This window comes from Anastrepha ludens, chromosome 2 (genome assembly GCF_028408465.1).
Source record: "Anastrepha ludens isolate Willacy chromosome 2, idAnaLude1.1, whole genome shotgun sequence".
Lineage (NCBI taxonomy): Eukaryota > Metazoa > Arthropoda > Insecta > Diptera > Tephritidae > Anastrepha > Anastrepha ludens.
Window position 1 is genome coordinate 92946458 of NC_071498.1, and position 18965 is coordinate 92965422.

At 34.4% G+C, this 18965-nt stretch overlaps 1 protein-coding gene and 1 long non-coding RNA gene across 2 annotated transcripts in view; both read right to left on the reverse strand.

Moving 5' to 3' along the window:
- LOC128854764 (uncharacterized) overlaps window positions 1-18965 on the reverse strand; it is a 74651-nt gene that overhangs the window by 41000 nt on the left and 14686 nt on the right. The gene's annotated exons all lie outside the window — the stretch shown is intronic.
- Window positions 5947-6957, reverse strand: LOC128854766 (uncharacterized). Its single transcript, XR_008453644.1, has 2 exons — window positions 6821-6957; window positions 5947-6618 (listed from the first exon to the last, which is right to left on the reverse strand). It is a non-coding gene; the product is annotated as an uncharacterized LOC128854766 (long non-coding RNA).

Here is an 18965-nt window from a genome sequence, read left to right on the forward strand (position 1 = left end):
ACTAAAACAAAAACCATATAAGCCAACGTTTCAAACTTTATACAAAATTTGTAAGAATTCGGCAAATTTGCATGAAAACTTCCAACTTTTTACTCAGAATTTAAAAAAAAATGTGGTTATAATCAAGTGCAAGTTTCAAGTAGGTCAAAAATCACACTGATTTTTGAAAAAAAAAATTTTTGGTCTAGGTAGTGCGAATTTTCTCCATTTAACGTTTACTCCATATTTTTTTATATTGCGGAAAACATCCTGCATCATCAGCAGAAAAAATTGTCAAAATTCTACGGATTTTTTAACCACATGAACCTTGCACTTTATTATACTAAAATATCTAAGAATTCTGAGCAATAAATTTGAATTCTTATAAATTTTGTGCAAGGTTTGAAGCTTTGCTTTATTCGGTTTTTTTTTTTTTTTTGGAAATAGTCAAAACTTGCCAATATATGCTGTACACTTTCTTCCGACGTTGACTGTATATGCATACAACAAAATAAAGTTGGTTGGTACTTGGTGTGTAAACTCATAAATACATACAACAAATATATACGCACATATGTACATACATACATGAAAATATGAAGCATAACTTTTTTAGGTTTTATAGTCGCATAAGTTATAAAACATATTCAGGCGACTACCTCAGACAGCAAAAGCTCAAATATAAATTTTCAAATAGAATTATTAAAAAGTATTTAAATTAATATTTTTTTATCAAATACACGCAGCCTTACTTGTCTGTTTGCATACTGCAGCTGCCTACTTCACGTGTGTCTAATATGACTGATGAACGACGCCATTTACAAAAAATATTGTATAAATCTTCTTATATAGTTCCTTGTAGATCAGACTTTTGAGACTTAAGTATTAAGTTCTATTTATTTATAATTCTAATTTGAAAAAGTTCATAATTAAGGAAATTTCTACTTGGAACATTAAAATTTACTCGCTAAGGAAGAAAAGGGCAATCAATCTTGTCGGAAACCAGATCAAAAGTGAGCGAAACTGAGTAGAAAGTTTTCCTATCTATTAATGATAAAAAAAGTTATGAGAATAAAGAACAAAACGTAGTAAAATCTTCTGGGTTATTTTCAATCGGTTTATGTGGGTTGTATGATAGGGCATCCATATAATAAGCTATATATTCTAGTTTGGAACGAAAAACCGCAAAATACAATATTTTATTATCATACGAACTAGAAAAAGATGAAGAGTGGCGTCTAACAATTGCAAACACGGGTAATGAGTTGTAGAAAATAAATGATTTTTCAAAAATTTTTTCTTACTTAAACTTAACCATCTACAAAAAAATTTGAATGCAAAAATTATTCATATGAGAACAAAAATACTAATTTTTTTACACAGAATCAACTTTTGTGGTATCAATGGTTGGTTTTCCTAGTAAAAAATTACTAAAAATAAAAAAATGTGATTATAAAATATATACCTTCTGCTCAAATATGTTATCAATAAAACGGTTCGCGGATGACATATGGCAAAAATAAATTTTTTGTTTTTTGGTAGGACTATTATAAGCTTACATGGCAAATTTCAGCGTGATATGTCACATAGTTTGTTTTCTGTGCTACTGTAAACAAGTCAAGCTCAGGAGATTGGTAAGTAGAGGTACACCGCAAGGTGGAGTCCTCTCACCGTTTTTATGGAACGCAGTTGTAAATAAACTTCTGTTAATACGTGAATCAGTGGGATGTAAGGTGATAGCTTACGCCGATGATGTTGGTATTGCTGTCTCTGGTAAATTTGTATCTACATTAAGAGACCTAACACAAAATGCTCTAGATACACTTTCTAGGTGGGCAGAAAAGTGTGGTCTAGGAGTCAACACAGACAAAACACAACTCATATTGTTCACTAGGAAACACAGAATCCCTCAGCTAAGTCCAATTAAGCTCAAAGGGGAATCTCTTGTGATTTCGGAAGAAACCAAGTACTTGGGACTAAACATAGATAGGAAACTGACTTGGAAGTCAAACATCTTAGAGAGAGCCAGGAAAGCGAACCTAGCTTTTTATATTTATTTAATTCAATTAATAGTCTAAAAATACAGTATTTCTTACAGACTATGAAAACAGATTAATGCTAAATTAATTAATCAAAGTAAAATTAAACTTATAATTAACTAGCTTTAATTGTAATGAGTAAAAGAAAACGATAAAATTTCTTATAACTTACAGAGAGGATTAATTCATTTTAGTAAGTCAAGAAATACAAAGTTTCTTACTGACTACATAGAACTAAGAGTATTTATATACATAGAAGTAGTTGACAAATTTAAAGCTTATTAAACTAAATTAACAAAATATATTAGGTAATTATTTAGAATTCTTATAAAGGAAGAAATTTTTTAATTGGGTATTAAATACCTGTTTCGCTCTGGAAAAGTCTAGATCCAAAAGGAAGGCGAGATAGTTAATGTCAGACAGCGTTCTAACAAGAGGCGCATTGGCACTATATAATGTCCTCCTAAAGCCAACATGAACAATTTTAGACACGGCGAAATTTCCTGCAAGGAACATTAAAATGAATTCTTTCAAGAAGAAACGGGCAGTCAATTAGTCCATTAACGAGATCGAAAATAAAAGAAACTGCCTGAAACGTACCTCTGTCACTTAATGGATAGAGACTAATCAAACGACAGCGGGAGACGTATGATGGTTTGGGATCTGAGAAATTGAGTGAATGTTGCGCGAAACGCACAAAAATTTTTTGAACCCTCTCCACTCGATTTATATGAACTGCATAAGGCCTCCTAATAAAAGAGGCATAATCTAATTTGGACCGCACAAACGCAGAGTATAAAATCTTAAGAGTATATGGATCAGTGAAGTGCGATGACTGACGTCTAACAAAAGCGACCATAGCAAGAGAATTGGAAATGGCATAATTTAGGTGCGTGATAAAATTAAGCTTTGAATCAAAGAAAACCTCTAAATCTTTTATCACATCAGACGAGGCAAGATATGTATAATTGATATGATAAGAGGTGTTGAGGGGGTTTTGAAGCTTAGAAAATGTGATTTTATGACATTTTTCAATATTAAGAAATAGACGATATATATGGCACCAGGAAAACAAATTATTCAACTCAGACTGTAGGGCGGCTGAATCACTAGAATTTCTTATTTCAGCGTACACTTTAAGATCATCAGCATAGAGAAGAATAAATATCATTAATAAACAAAACAAATAACAAAGGTCCTAAAATACTACCCTGAGGTACACCAGAGGTGGCAGTGTAGTGTTTCGAAGAAGCACCATCGATAACTACAGTGCAGCATCTCTTTATTAAATAGGACCGAATCCAATCAAGGAAAGTAGAATGAATACCGAGACAAGCCAATTTAGTTACTAAAATCGTATGGGAGATTCTATCAAAGGCTTTAGAAAAATCCGCGTATATCGTGTCAGTTTGGAAACCATTCTGGAAGCCAGCGTGGCAATCATCGTATAAACGGATAAGTTAGTTAAGGTAGATCTTGCAGCTACAAAACCATGCTGACGTGGACTAATTAGACGTTTAACACTAAAATATAACTTGTCTTTAACAACGCATTCAAAGAGTTTAGGTAAGACCTGGGGGATTAAACCTAAGGTTGCTCATTGGCTTTACACTGCTGTCGTAAGAGCCATTCTTCTATATGGAAATGTTGTTCGGTGGTGTGCTATGCAGAAAAAAACCTATTATAATTTATTGAATAAGATGCAGAGATCAGTGAAATTGGCAATATGTGGCGCCATGATAACAACCCCTAGATCTCTTTTGCAGATACTCAGCGGCCTACTCGGCTTTAAGACTTAAAACGAGCTCACAATGGAGGACTGTCACACATGGACATTCAACCATCTTAGATTCCTATACGGATATACCCAGTGACTGTGATTATCACCCTCCCATTCTTTGCTTCAAAAGGAATTTCCTAATGAACATCCCTTCTAGACTCCCATGGCTTGAAGAAGATCCAACACCCAACATACCCGTTAAGATCTACACGGAGGGATCTAAAATGGACACCGGTGAGATGGCCAAGCAATATCGTTTAATCTTATGCTGGGTTCCAGGGCACAAAGATATACCAGGGAACTGTAGGGCAGACGAACTTGCAAGAGCAGGTACCTGTATGCCAAACATAAGTAATTTTATGGAGATACCTCTCGCAACTTGTAAGCTTCTTATTAAGGACGCACTAATCAGTTCTGCAAATCAAAGATGGATTAGAGTTAAAACCTCTGCAAATGCTAGGCAAACATGGCCAAGGATAAATCTACGTCTGTTCAAGAGTATTATAAAATTGCATAGACTTCAAATTAGTACCTTAGTACGGGGCCTCACAGGCCATTGTCTTATAGGGAAACATGCAAGAAGATTAGGCGCTTACACGAATGATTTCTGTCGTAGCTGCAGAAATGAGCAGGAGTTGGAAACAATTCAACACCTTTTTTTTGCACATGCCCAGCTCTATCCAGAAGCAGGAACCGATATTTAAAATCTTACTTTTTAACGAATATAGATAATCTATACACTTTAGGTATCAACAACCGTTTACGCTTTGTGAAAAGCTTAGGATGATCCAATATGGAGAGGGAAATGTAACCCAGCCCCCGCGGCTCACAACGGACGCTTTTCGTTGTCTAAGTGCCATCGTTGTCTTTATGTGCGATGCGGCTGCCAAACCTACCTAAGCCTAAGATCAAAATATCGGAAAATTTGTGATTTTTTGTATGAAAATAATCGTCCAAATGACAGTTCATAAGTTGATAAAAAAGATTTAAAGAAACTAGTTCTGTCGATGATATAAAAAGGTCTGGCAGACCAAAAACTGGGCGTTCTGTTGAGAATATTGCAATGCAGTAAATACAGCAATTAAGCATCCATGACTCATTGACTGTTTGGCTAATTTTACCTGTAGAACTGCTCATGGAGGACATTTAAATGATATCATTATATACATATAATTGTTAATAGCCGTATTTTGAATAAACTAGTGAAGCTTGAAATTATCTAAGCTTTTACATATTTTCTTTTAGAACAACATCTAGGCGCACAATTAATTTAAAAAACACATCCAACATTTACCTTCCTCTCGCTCAGCCAGTGTCTTTTTTGTTTTGTGAAGGGTCGAGATCTAAAACTGCCTATGACTTAATGGTGCAATGTATGGTGGGTGTGATTTAGTAGGCCTTCAAAGTGATCATCATCAATTGCGTGCCCACATACAGAAGAATTTAAAGAAACTTCTGAGCAAGAAGCCTTTTTTGTGGATGTATGACCTTGTCTAGACTAAGATCGAGATACATCAAATAGGCCACCCTTGACACAACCAGAAAAAGAGGCTTACATTTCTTGTTGAGGAAATTACAAAAAATCTCGAATATCACAAAACAGAAGAACAAATTGCAAGCTGTAAATTGCAAGTGGCTCAAAAATTTTGATTTTCAACAATTTTCTTCATATACAATAATAAAAGCTCAATACTTTTTTATATGGAAGAAAACACCTGACACTGACAGAAAAAAAGTGCTAAAATACCAGCACAATTTTTGAACGACTTAAAATGTTAGCTTTATTAACATATACCAAAGTTTCATAGGTCATAAAGCTGCGTCATTGAAACTGCTTGATTGAACAGTTGGAAAGTTTTGAAGTTGTTGAACTTTTTTTAAACTTGCGCGAAATTTGGATTTATTTTGCATATTTTCATAAAAAAAAAATTTATATTAAGTGAGAAGTAAATACATTATCAAGAATTGTCAATAAATCTCTGTGTTAAATAACAATAAGTGTATATCCCATAACACAAAAATAAACAACAACAGACGGCTGATTCTGCTTCTGATTAACGTAACCCCATTTAAGCTTTTATCAAATTTATCGGTTAGTATTACCAATTAAATACGTACCTGACGTACCTTAATTAATAACGAATTACATATAGGCACCATAAATCGAACAAATGTTTATTAAGCTTCAATTGGTATTGCTGGTATTGCGTTCGAAACTGTTACAAAGCTCAATATCGGCTCTGGATTATAGGCCAGAAGAACTTAATTATTAACTGATTTGTGCATAGGCAGTGCAATAATAAAATTCTGAAGTCATTTGTATAAATAACACAATTGCACAAAATGTAAAGATGAATAAATTACTCATTCTCGCAGCCACTCAGTGCCGATGATTCAACGCCCACTCATTCATTTCATGTGCCCATCAAAGCCAGTAGGATACTCTGAAACACAAAGCTTGAATGACTTCATATATGCAAATTCTTGAGACCATTTTGTAGTATATATATGTAGGTACATATGTATATACGAGCTTGTAAGTAATGGAATTTGCCCAGTAGTATCCAGTTTCCATATTTGAATTTTTGATTGCCACCCTACTGAGTCAGTTTGACTAAATCTGGTGATTCAGAACTAATTATCAAATCTTTAATTAAATATATCGTCAAATATATTTACTATTGATTATTAAAAAGTAACACTTCTTTTTGATCATCTAATCAGCGTATAATTTAATATCAAGTGGACAAGTTATGGACGCTGTCGTAAATTTTTCTGAAAATTGGTTTATTTGTAGGCCTGAGTATAATAAGAAATAATCTGAAAAAATTAAACAAAAAATTTGATAATTTTGATATTTATTCAATCTTCAAAACTTGGGTATAGAGTTTTTTCGGTTTTACTGGTTCTCGTGGATTTTTAACACTTCTTCTTCTTTTTTTTTTTTTTGATGGTAATCTTGAGCATTTTTTTATATAAAGAAATTTCGAGCAATCGTTATATGAAATAAAATATTACGTACCATAGTCAACAAAATAAAAATGATCAAAAACCAACACGGATTTTGAACCACTTTAAAGTGACACAATAATCAACCAAAATTAAATTGAGTACAAAATTCTGACTAAAACATTTGAAATTTTGATGCAATTCTTTTGAAGTTTGTCAAATTTTATAAGAAGTTTGATACTTTGAGCACTAAGGTTTTTGTTGTATGCATGTGAGTGCTAAGAAAAATTTATAAATAAATGCTTCTAAAATGTGAAATGAAACACTTCAGTGGTATACTTGTGTACACTAAATGATTGTTAATGCATACTACTTACATATCAACAGGGAAACCGGGCCATAACACTGGGAAAGATTTCAGACCAATTTGTCTCTCTTCGTTTTTATTCAAAACATTAGAAAAACTGATCGACACATCAAGAGCAGTCTTAATACAATAACTTCAGCAGGGAACAACATACTTACCAGAAGGGTAAGTCTGCAGAAACAGCACTGCGCAAAATTATTGGAACAATAGAAAAATCCCTTAAAAATAAGGAATTTAGTATGACAGCTTTTCTGGATATTAAAGGAGGGTTCAATCATGGTGATGCGAAATCGATAAATTCATTGCTCATTATACGAGCGAAAAGACTATCAGTGGGTTCATGCAATCAACGATAAGGGAACTCTCCAAGTGGGCGACCTCAAACGGTCTAATGGGTAACCCAGCCAGCCGCCTATAGATGGAGTAACACTAACCCTATAGAACGAAGCCAAGTACCTTGGCATAATTCTGCACTCAAAGCTTTCTTGGAAAAAGAACACTGAGGTAAGGATGAAGAAAGCATGTAATGGCCTCTTTGTATGTAAGAGGATTTTCGGCAAAAAATGCCGCCTTAAACTGTATATCAACCAACGTACAATACGGGCTTCAGACCCATTTTGACTAATGGAGATTTCGTGTAGTGGAAGGCGGTGCAGACACAATTCTATGATACCTTAAGAGTATCATAAAACTTCAACGATTAGCTTGTGTAGGAATAACAGGTGCGCTCCGATCGACGCCTCAGGCGGCGGTACAAGTAATCCTACATATTCCACACATTGATATATATGTTAAAGAGATAGCGGCCAAATGTGCTTCCAGGATTAAAGCAGCAGGCATGCTAAAAGAAAACACGTACGATCATGCATCGAAAACAGACTAACTGGTTTCCACGGTAGATCTGAAAAGAGAGTATAAAATACGAATATCCGACAGAAAGGAATGACAGACCAGGGTCATATCAGATGATAGTGGTCACCATTGTATATTGACGGCTCAAAGATGGGTAATAGCATTGGATCAGGAGTTTGCTTATAAAATTATTTTTAAATTGCTCATTTAAACTCCCAAGGTGGTGCAGCGTCTTCCAAGCTGAGATCTACGCTATAGGCCAAGCAGCAAAAACGATAAGACTGATGGACTTACCTCCAGAAAAGCTTACCATTTTTGTTGATCATGGCACTGATCTCAACGCGCTTCATTCCTCTAAACGAGTTATACACTGCGATTGGCCTGAGCGTAATTGCGGAAACCAATAAAAGGTGGTATCTGCCTACTAACTGAATCTTAAAAGGACAAAATGCTTGCTTGAATTCAACAGATCAACTACCAGCGTTCTCACAGGTATTATAGAACACCTTCTCTGTGAATGTCCTACACTTCAAAAAAGCCGTGCCAAATATCTTGGCGATTTTTTCTTTGAGGACCTGGGAAATTTGCAAAATGTCTCACTGCAGGGACTAGTTACCTCCTTAAAAAGATCTGTGGTGGTGTAAGAAACTTAGTTAGGCGAAGGAAATCAAATGCATGTATTACAAAGTATCTTTCATGGCAAGAATTCGTCATAGAAATATTTTGAAGAAAGTAAAAGAAAAAATATTGAAACATGCACATTGCTTAACCAGAACGTTATATATAAGGTGGCGCAAAATTAATTTTACTTTGTTAATTTTTGGAAATGGTGTCATACGTTAATCATATTTGGCACTTGTAAATTACACAGCTGTGGTACACAGACAGACAGGCTAGGAGCGCGTAAAGGTCAAAACAAAAACTTCCATCACTCAAAATAAATTGTTTGCTACTTAGTTAAAAAGTTATTCAAAACAAAATTAGATAATTTATTTGTATGTCTGGCTTGGAACATACCTGGTATTTCCTACGAAAAAATCATAACGGAGATTAAGGTTTTCGCCCTACTTTCACTTTTCATAATTTTAGCGTTTTAAAAAAAATTAACACAAATTCAGAAATATTACTACTTCTATTTCATTCTGACAAATTACATACACATTCTATATAAACACAAAAATATAAATTGCTTAACATTTTGCATTTACCAGCACAAAGGTTAAGTACATAAAACCACAACTCACAGTCGGATATCACAGATTTTGATATTTTGCTGTATGTAATTTTAAAAATATTTAAAATATGCTAGTTTTTAACAAATATTTATTTAATGCAATGAATTTAAATTTTTCATGCGCCAAAAATTATAACTGAAAGGTGGACGCTACCAGAGTTGATACAAATTTCAGTTATTTTTCTGATATTTTGCATCATATTTGTCAAATTTCCTGCATTAGATTGTCCATTTCTTAGCAAAGGTTAATCTAGAGGGCCAGTAACGTAGACTAGTCTCCTTGAGTGACCTCACAAAAAGGAATTTGGTGTCGCTATATGTGAAATCTTATGTCCACATATCTTATCCTTTTAGTCTTAGCTCGCCATAGGATTTTTTTCTTGTAAGTGGATTGGTATCTCATGGGAGCAAAAAAATTGCCGATTACCTCAAAACTAACTAATTTCCTTTGTCTGGAGAGTTAGAAATACACCTGGTGACCAAATTCACGTCAAGTCAGAAGCACTAGAGATTTATTAAGAAAAATTAGTGGAACAATTTTACTCATTATTTTTAAAACACAATAAATTCCATCACTGCCAGCAGGCAAATATACAAAAAAAAACAAATTATGCTAAGCGCCACATGACAGAATTGTAGCATTTTCAAGCAGGATGATACTTTTTTTGCCACCTTGTAAATGTGTGTTTAACCTTGGTTTAACACACATAGCTGTTTCATGTTTTTTTTTGTTGTTGTGTGGTCTGTGCTTTTGACACACTTCAAATTGTAAATACTTTTTATTTCTTACTTTTATTGTTGTTGTTGGTCGTGTCATGAATGTTTTTCAACTGCCGTGTCGACTATCCTGTCACAACTTTCAAGGATACTTGAAAGGACATGCAATTACCCATCGTAGACAAACGCATATATCTTTGAACAAATGCATGAGTATAAGGGCATGACTTGCAGTGATTGTCACTAAATTGGTGCGTCCATAGCAGATGCTCCGAATTTCTGTGAACGATTTTTTGCTTTGATCGGCGACCATTTTCTTTGAGCTTCGATTCGAGGATGGCGGTCCTGCTGTTCAAACGAGTGGTGTTTTTGTTGGTAATTCAAATGAAATAACAAATATTTTACCCACTCTCAAATCCATTACCTTTTTACTTTCTCACAAGGGCATCTCCCTCAAGGAGGTGACGGGTCCGACGACTTCGCAGACCCTAGCCAAGATGTCCCTCGCTTTAGCGACATTGTAAGGGTTAGCTAGATAGTTAGGAGAAAAAATCCCGCATATGTCTGTTCTCCCATATTGGGCGGTGTGTTGGTCAGTGTCTGTTCACCATGTTAGGTGCGACTGTTTATGTAAAAAGCATGGCCGGTATACAACGGGGCGCTAGGGCTTCCACCTGCGACCTTAAAGGGGTGATTTAAGTTCGCTCTGCCGATGTATTAGCTCCGGTGTATATCAGTAACCAGCCGCCTTGGACCCTTGTCAGGAAGTGTTCTTTGGGCGAAAGGGTAGTAGCTTTCGTTGCTCCGGGCGAGCGCCGATCCGCCGTATTTTCCGGGATCGGTAAGGTCAGGCCTGAAGGAACTGGGGTAGAAGCATTGATTATTTCGGCCCGCCCCCTGCACACGATGCGAGATCTTACAATATATAGGGTGCTCCATATAATGGTTCTCTTTAAAAGTTTTCTTCCCAAGTTTTTAAACTTTTGTGAAAGTAAATAAATAGAGGAAAATAAATAACATTTATCTGTAAACATGTTGTACCAAATTCAAGCTGCATTTTCCACGGGAATTGGTAAAACTGGTAAAAATTAAATAAAAATAAAATCAGTGTCTAATTTTTTGATTTTATAACAAATCTTTTTCTTTTTTGGTCCACCCTAATACTCACTTTGTTTCTTGCTAATATTTTACTTAATCTAGAACGGTATGAGAATAAAACGTAGGGAGAGCCCTGATGGAGTCATTGATTAAAAAAAGCAGACGTTAGCTCTTGCTAATCTTAAAGATAGATAAATCCCATGCACTTCAATTACAAAAGTTAGGTTGTTTCGAAATGTCATAATGAGATTATTTGAATTAATTGTTAAATATATATTTAATGGATTAAACTAATTTGAATTATTTTATGATACTTAATTTGGAAATAAAATTTAATCAAAACAGCAATGCCGTATATGCCGTTGTGAGTCTATGTTTTCAAAATTTTACAAGTCAACATTCGCTGCTACACCTTCGATGAATTAAGAAATCAGCTTTCAGTGTTTGATTTAGCTCTCGGAATATTTCTGGAACTCCCTTCGGCTGCGGTTTTTTACTCAAACAAACAGAAAAAAAAGGAGGAAGCCATATCAGGTGAATTGGATGGCTGTTGAATGGTATTCGTTTCATTCTTGGTAAAAAATTCGGACATTATGATGACACTGTGCGGCGATGCGTTATCATGGTGCAAAATACACGAGTTGTTTTCCAATAAATCCTTACTTTTTTGAGGAACTGCTTCACGTTAACATCTCATAACGCCCAATTAATAAAAATCTGATTAACTGCCTGACCTACTGGTTTGGTTTTTTGGGTCTTGATTCATTCGCAGCTCTCCTCGTATCGAAAAAAAACAGAACTCAAATCCGTTGACTTAGAGTGTCACCTGGCGGTTGTTCCAGGAAATTTTTCATCAAAGTGGTACGTACGTATAAAAAGGAAAAAATGGGTTTTGAGAAAGTAAATAGTACATTTTTCTTCTATTATTTTTTTAAATGGAAAACTAAATGTTTCTAGCGCAATACAAGTATCAGAGCATGTATGGTAGCATGAAATATCATAATCTATTTAAAATGCAGATGGTTAATATAGCGAGCGATGTATCTACGCGTATTTTTCCTGTATTTTTCTCTTAGAATTCGGTATAGTTTTGAATTTTCCAATTCCATCACAGCTCTAAGTAATCTTTAGCCATCCGGGAATAAAGAATGTAATTAATAAGCATTCATATATATAAATGTATATGTATGCATATATATGTATGCATGTATATGTGTATGTTTATTTGTATGTGTGTATTACTTGATATGCGTTCGAATGAAGCTACATTTCTCGCAGGAGGAGTGTCAAGCTTTTCACGACAGTTGCAATTAAACGTTGGTAGTTGTCATAGCTTGCAGGCGACAAAAATCTGTCGTTGACAAGCTTGATGCGTTTTCTTTATTGTTTTATAAAACAAAAAAATATTTCATATGTGAATTTTCATGTGAAAAATAATTGGCATACAATTCCTGTTTAACACGTTCAATTGTTAAAAAATAAAAAAAATCTTAACCCAAAGCCATGTGCGTTTATATGAAATAAACGTATTTGTGAATATTTCTGTTTTTTACTTCTTTTTAGTTTGATAGTTTACGTTTCTGTATTTTCACCCATTTTCTCATAATTTCTATGGTTTTCGAAGTATCTAAGTTGTATTTTATTTTATAGTTACCCACTTTTTGTGGTCAATTTTATGCGCTTTGTGGTTTGTGTCAGTTGCAGAAAATTTTAAATGTGAAAAATGTCCATTACTAAGCCAAAAATTACATAAAGCTTTCTATATATATGTACTTAGGTATGTATGAATAATATACATTTATTTTGTTATGCTTTATTTGTGGCCTTTCAAATTTTTAAATATTCCTGGAAGACTTTTTTTTTCAATAGTATTTCTGATTTCTAAGCAAATATAAAATATTTCAGAGTGTTGCAATTTCATGCCATCCACAAGCACATGCAGCATTTACGTGGGCATAAGTACAGTTGCAATCAAAATAATAGTAACATAAAAGAGGTTTGTATTGAACTTCTATTCCAATCTGAGGTCTACGTCTTGATATTCACTTAGATGTTTACGAAAAGCTTTTGTAGAAATGAAATTGCCATTTTTTAGAAAAACCACTCAACCAAGGGCCCTCCGACGCATAGTGCGGCCGATTCCCGAAAAGCTGGCCAAAACTCAAAAAATTAAGTAATTGATTCAAAATTTCTTACTCGGAGGTTGTCGGGGTCGCTGATTACGAATTTGATCTTAAAATTTTGAAAATACACCCCCTTCCACCCCTATTGGCTACCCCCTCACGTGAAATAGCGTATATTCAAGAACATAATCAAGATGCATGTTAATTTATGTTTTCAGGGTCGCTGATTACAAATTTGATCTTAAAATTTTGAAAGTCCACCCCCTTCCACCCCTATTGGCCACCCCCTCACGTGAAATAGCGTATATTCAAGAACATAATCAAGATGCATGTAAATTTATATGTTTTCGGGGTCGCAAGGTAGCAAGTGGTAGCAGCTGAATCTTGTTTTATTCAGTAACCATTACTTTTTTGAGTAACCTTTAATAGGTTTCAAAGCAGCATTTTATTACTATTCAGTTTGAAAACTCAAATTTTATAAAAAAAATTGCAAAAAATGTATCTACGTATTGCTGCAGCTAAAAATTTTGTGTCGAGGTATTGATATGTACTAAAGATTTCTCGTATTTTACTAACCTTCCGAAGATGATTCCATTTGGTTTTGTTCAATTTACTCCATTACAAAATCTTTCAAATGTGTACAACTTTCACTATTCATCGACAGTAATACGATGCTCAAACGAAGGCCACGTTGCGACTGAAAATACAGAGGATACTTAGGGTACAGGACGTTGCTATGAACGGTTTTCACTACTCAAGGCATTACAGTAGCCAACCCAAAGACAAAAAAACTCTATCTAGAAACTTTTTTTTCGACTTTTGGCCAGCTTTTTGGGAATCGGCCGCACTGTGCGACGGTATATTTCGCACAAGAACTACGGTGGCCGTGTCAAATGGCTAAATCGATTCCTTCAGTTAATCTAAATACTTTGGGCCTTTCGTTGGGTATTTCAGCGAGTTCCTCCTCCAACCTACAGTTTTCTGCTGCCTCCGAATGGCAAATCGGTTTTTATCAGGCGCCTTTTCGTGGCAGAAATACAGTTGGCGGTTCGCCATTGCCTGTCGAAAGGTGAACGCTATTCTACTCTCTCTGCATCCAGGGTCGCCAGCATCATGCTATCGACTCATCTTCTGATTAGATAGATAGATTAAGGTTAGCATGTCAGTTAAGCATCTCTGTCATGTTTCTTGGCGCGCAGGACTCGCTCTATGGCCAATAAAATGTCGAAGCAAACAAGACAGCATAAGTTCTTAGAAGATAGAAATAATATTGGCGAAGAGTTTTCGGGAATTGGTGAAGATAGTTGCAAATGAAAATAACTTTAAATCTACAGATACTGACGATGAAGCGGTAAATATTGTGAATCTGTATTGACAAAAAAAAATAATATTACTCTCAAATTTTGAAGAAAATCAACAATATTTTGCCAATGATGGATATGTTTGGAAAGAAATAAAAGTAGCTGGCATACCTGGAAGATCACCACTTCATAACATTTTCAGGCAAGAAGTAGGCCCAACAGGAGATGCAAAAAGTCAAATAATGAAAGGTAAAGTTAGTACTGGATTTATATTGATAATTGACCAAGGTATTATGAACCTTGTAAGAACATGCACAATAGAGGAAGCAAAGAGTCCTAACACGCTCTCCGATCGGAGTTTATCTTGGATAATTAGATGCATTTTCTACAATTTTATAAGCACGAGCTGCATATGGAGCAAATAATTTGAATATTTCTTTTTTGTGGAATGGCATATGGGGGCCTAATTTTTTTCTGAAACTATGAGCAGAAATAATTTTACCGAAATTTTTAGGTTTATTCACTTTGATAAAAAAGTCAGCGGAGCCAACGTTGGAAACTGACAAATTCCCTATGGTATCTACGATTTGGAATATTTTCATTAAGAACAGCCAAAACTGTTACAAACCGAGTGGGAATATTGCTATAAAAGAATAGTTACTTCCGACTCAAGTAAGATGTAGATTTACGCAATACATCTCTAACAAGCCGGATAAATTTGAAATTAAATTTTGGTTAGCATCGGACGTCGATAGCAAATACGTCATAAAGGCCCTCTTCAGTACAACTCTCTGAAATGTTGTACTCAAACTCATGAAGTCATTTACAGGTTGTGGAAGAACTGCGACCATAGACAACTTCTTCTCCAGGAAATCCCTCGCAACACAACTCCAAGCCAAAAAGATTACGTTGGTTGAAACTATTCAGTCAAATAAAAAGGAATTACCACTAATTGCGAAACAAAAGAAAGATGATATGGAATGATGTTCATCAAACATTTTTGTAACAGATAATAGTACGAGTACTTTTACCATCTATAAGAGTAAGCCAAAAAAAGTTACTTTTACTGAGTTCTAAACACAAATTTGTAACAGCAGAAAACAATAATAAACTCTTTCATATTACAACAAGTCAAATTTGGTGTAGACATGACGATCAAATGGCGAGGAAATTTACTACAAAATCGAAGCCTTGCAGATGACCTCTACAAGTCTTTTTTTTTAATATCCTCGATTTAGCTGGCATACATTACTGGATTTTGTACAAGCAAACTTCAGGAGAAAATATCTCAATAGTAAAAATTTTTTACTCAAGCTAGAAGAACAACTTGGCCAAAAGCCCGTGAACAACCAAAAGAAAGAGCAAATACGAAAGGATCGTTGCCTAAGTCTATTACAAATGCTTTCAAAAGATGTCAAATAGGATACTGTAAGGAAAATAAAATCAACAACACTTGCTCTATATGTAAAAAATATGTTTGCGGAAAATGTACAATGGGCACACTTATATCCAAAAAATGCGAAGCGCAATGAATTTTTATTATATTTATATAAATATATATAATTAGCGCGTACACCCTGTTTCGGTGTTTGGCAAAGCTCCTGCTCCTATTTGTGGTATGCGTCTTGATGTTGCTCCACAAATGGAGGGATCTACAGTTTTAAACCTACTCCGAACGGCATATATTTTTTATGACGAGCTTTTTCATGACAGAAATACACTCGGAGGTTTGCCATTGCCTGCCGAGGGGCAACCGCTTTTTGGAAAAACCTTTTCTTCATTTTGGTGTTTCACGGAGATTCAAACTTACGTTCTCTCCGGTTTCCGAATGGTAGTCACGCACAAACCCATTCGGCTACGGTGGCCGCCTTTTGCGTTTGTAATAGAAATGGTCAATATACTATTTTGTTTAATTATAATAAATTTAATTTTCATTTTTATTTCCTTCGTAATACCCATATTTCATACATGCATACATACATACATAAACATAAAGTCGGGACATTTGACCCGCTATGATAGAAATAGGATCTATTAAGTGTTGGTATGATTAGTGTTAAGGAACCTAGACTACTTTCGACAACTTTGCTATCTAATGTTATGTTAGGGTTGTTCATATTAACAGAAAAAATTAATCCCGAGAATTTTAGAATATTTAGAATGTAATCCCAAAATTCCGAATTATGGGGACTCGTACCGAAATATTACATTCTTAAATTTATAACCTTATGTTTTTTATAAAAACTTCTCCTTATTTACGATATTAAATAAAGTTTAATGTAATTCCATGCTCTCGTTTCATATGTTCATGCTAGTTTCTTATGTTCAAAAACGTGAACCATTTTATGATATTAAATAAACTTTGCTGAAACTTAAAAACAAATAAATAGACTTTGAATATTATTTATTTGTCTAACATCAACAATTCTTCAATTCTTAAAGCAGCGACTAGCTCATAGATTAATAAATTGCATTTACTTAAATTCAGGCCCAACCACATCGGTTAGATGAAATCGATCAGTAAAAACTATAATCCATATCTTTCCTACACTTCGACTTGAAGCATATTAATAAATGATGTCGGCATTAATAACAACAAATTCCGGGAATTGTCGGTGCTCAAAAAATGTAGGGTAACAGAAATACCGGGATTTAGAAGCCCTACCACCAAAACCATTACGTCAACAAAGTTATAACACCTCTGTCCACGCTGGTATAGAAGCTGAACGGAAAAGCAAACTTGATTAACACTGGTAGGCATTTCTATTCTTTTTTACCTCAACTGTACTTGTATATTTAAATTTCCAATAATTTAAAAATTACTATTTTATAGGCATTTTGACATTTCGGTACAAAGTGAAAAACCACAAAAATCAAAACTTGCAAATTTTGCCATTTAAAAAATAAGTGTACGTTTATGATACGTTTCAAGTAGATTTATAAATATGAGCAAGGATGAATGCTAGCTCAAAATGTGGTTTGCACATTTCGAGTGGTTTGCTACACATAACTGATGCATGCATATCTGTACGCTTCAAAAATACATATATATTACAAAACTGAGATTTTGTAGAATTTTGAATTTCGGTAAAAATATTATGCGAAAAATGTGATGTGAAATACTTGATTTGAATGAATTTGGTTAAATCACAATAAAATTGTATTAAACGAATATTTTTTTTAGCATTTCGCAGACGAGAACATTTCTCAGGTACTAATAAAAAATCAATAAATAACTGAAATCGACTGCTAGAAGTGGTTTCGGAAATCGTTTTACTTCCTCAAGCGATTGCTGCTCTTTTTTAATTTAACAAATTTAACAAGATAATAGGAAAAATTCAGTTTGTTCTTGTCATTTCCGGCAAATCTTGAAGAAGTTTAGTACTGTAAGAAAATAAAAGTTGGTGCACGATTAAAACTTCAAATATATATTAAACATTTTGTTTCTAGAAATTCGCTTAAAAGGGCTTTATTTTATCACATACCAATGTATACACGTACATTAGAGCACCCACAAATGCAAAAGTGTTTATTTTTGTCAGTCGAAGCCCAAAAATTAAACGCCTAATTTCTCTAAAAATAATGGTTTGGCGAGAAATAGCACCACAAACACTTCTATGTAGACTGAAACCGGAAACAATTCTTTCATACAAACTTTTGTCCTATGTACGTTCTTGGTTCAAAATATGTCAAAGGTAAAGTTTTTAAAAACACTTTTTTTAACAGCGAAAATATACTTGAATAGGTATATATGATAATAGTAGTATTAATATTTGTATTGGTAAAAAGAATATTTGGCGGTCGCCGTAGCCAAGTGGGTTGGTGCGTGAGTACCATTCGGAATTCACAGAGAGATCGTAGGTTCGAATTCGGTGAAACACCAAAATGAAGAAAAACATTTTTCTAATAGCGGTCGCCCCTCGGTAGGCAATGACAAACCTCCGAATATATTTCTGCCATGAAAAAGTTCCTCATAAAAATATCTGCCGTTCGGAGTCGGCTTGAAACATAGGTCCCTCCACATCAAGACGCACGCCACAAATAGGAGGAGGAGCTCGGCCAGACACCCGAAAAGGGTGTAAGCGCCAATTATATATTTATATATAAAGAATATTTAATGCATTTTCGCTCGGCATGGCAAAAAGTCCTCATAAAAAACCATCTGCCATTCGGTAGCAGGATAAAACTGTAGATTCACTCGCACTCCACACTATGGTGAAGGATGGAACTCAGCCAAGCACCCAATAAAGAACAAAAGCGACAAATATATACATACATAATATAAAAGGTGGCGCAAAATTAATTACCCTATCAAAAGATCATCATCAAAATCATCATAAAATTAGATTATTACATATGATTGTTTATACTTAAATAATAAAACAAGCTTGAGCGTTTGGAGGTGGCATAAAAATATGGAATATTTGCAGATAAAAACTAGAAAAGACTTAAGTCTAATTAAAACTTAAAATTTTTTTTTAGTTTATTTATTCTGAAAAGCTGTTATTATTTGAAAAAAAATCTCC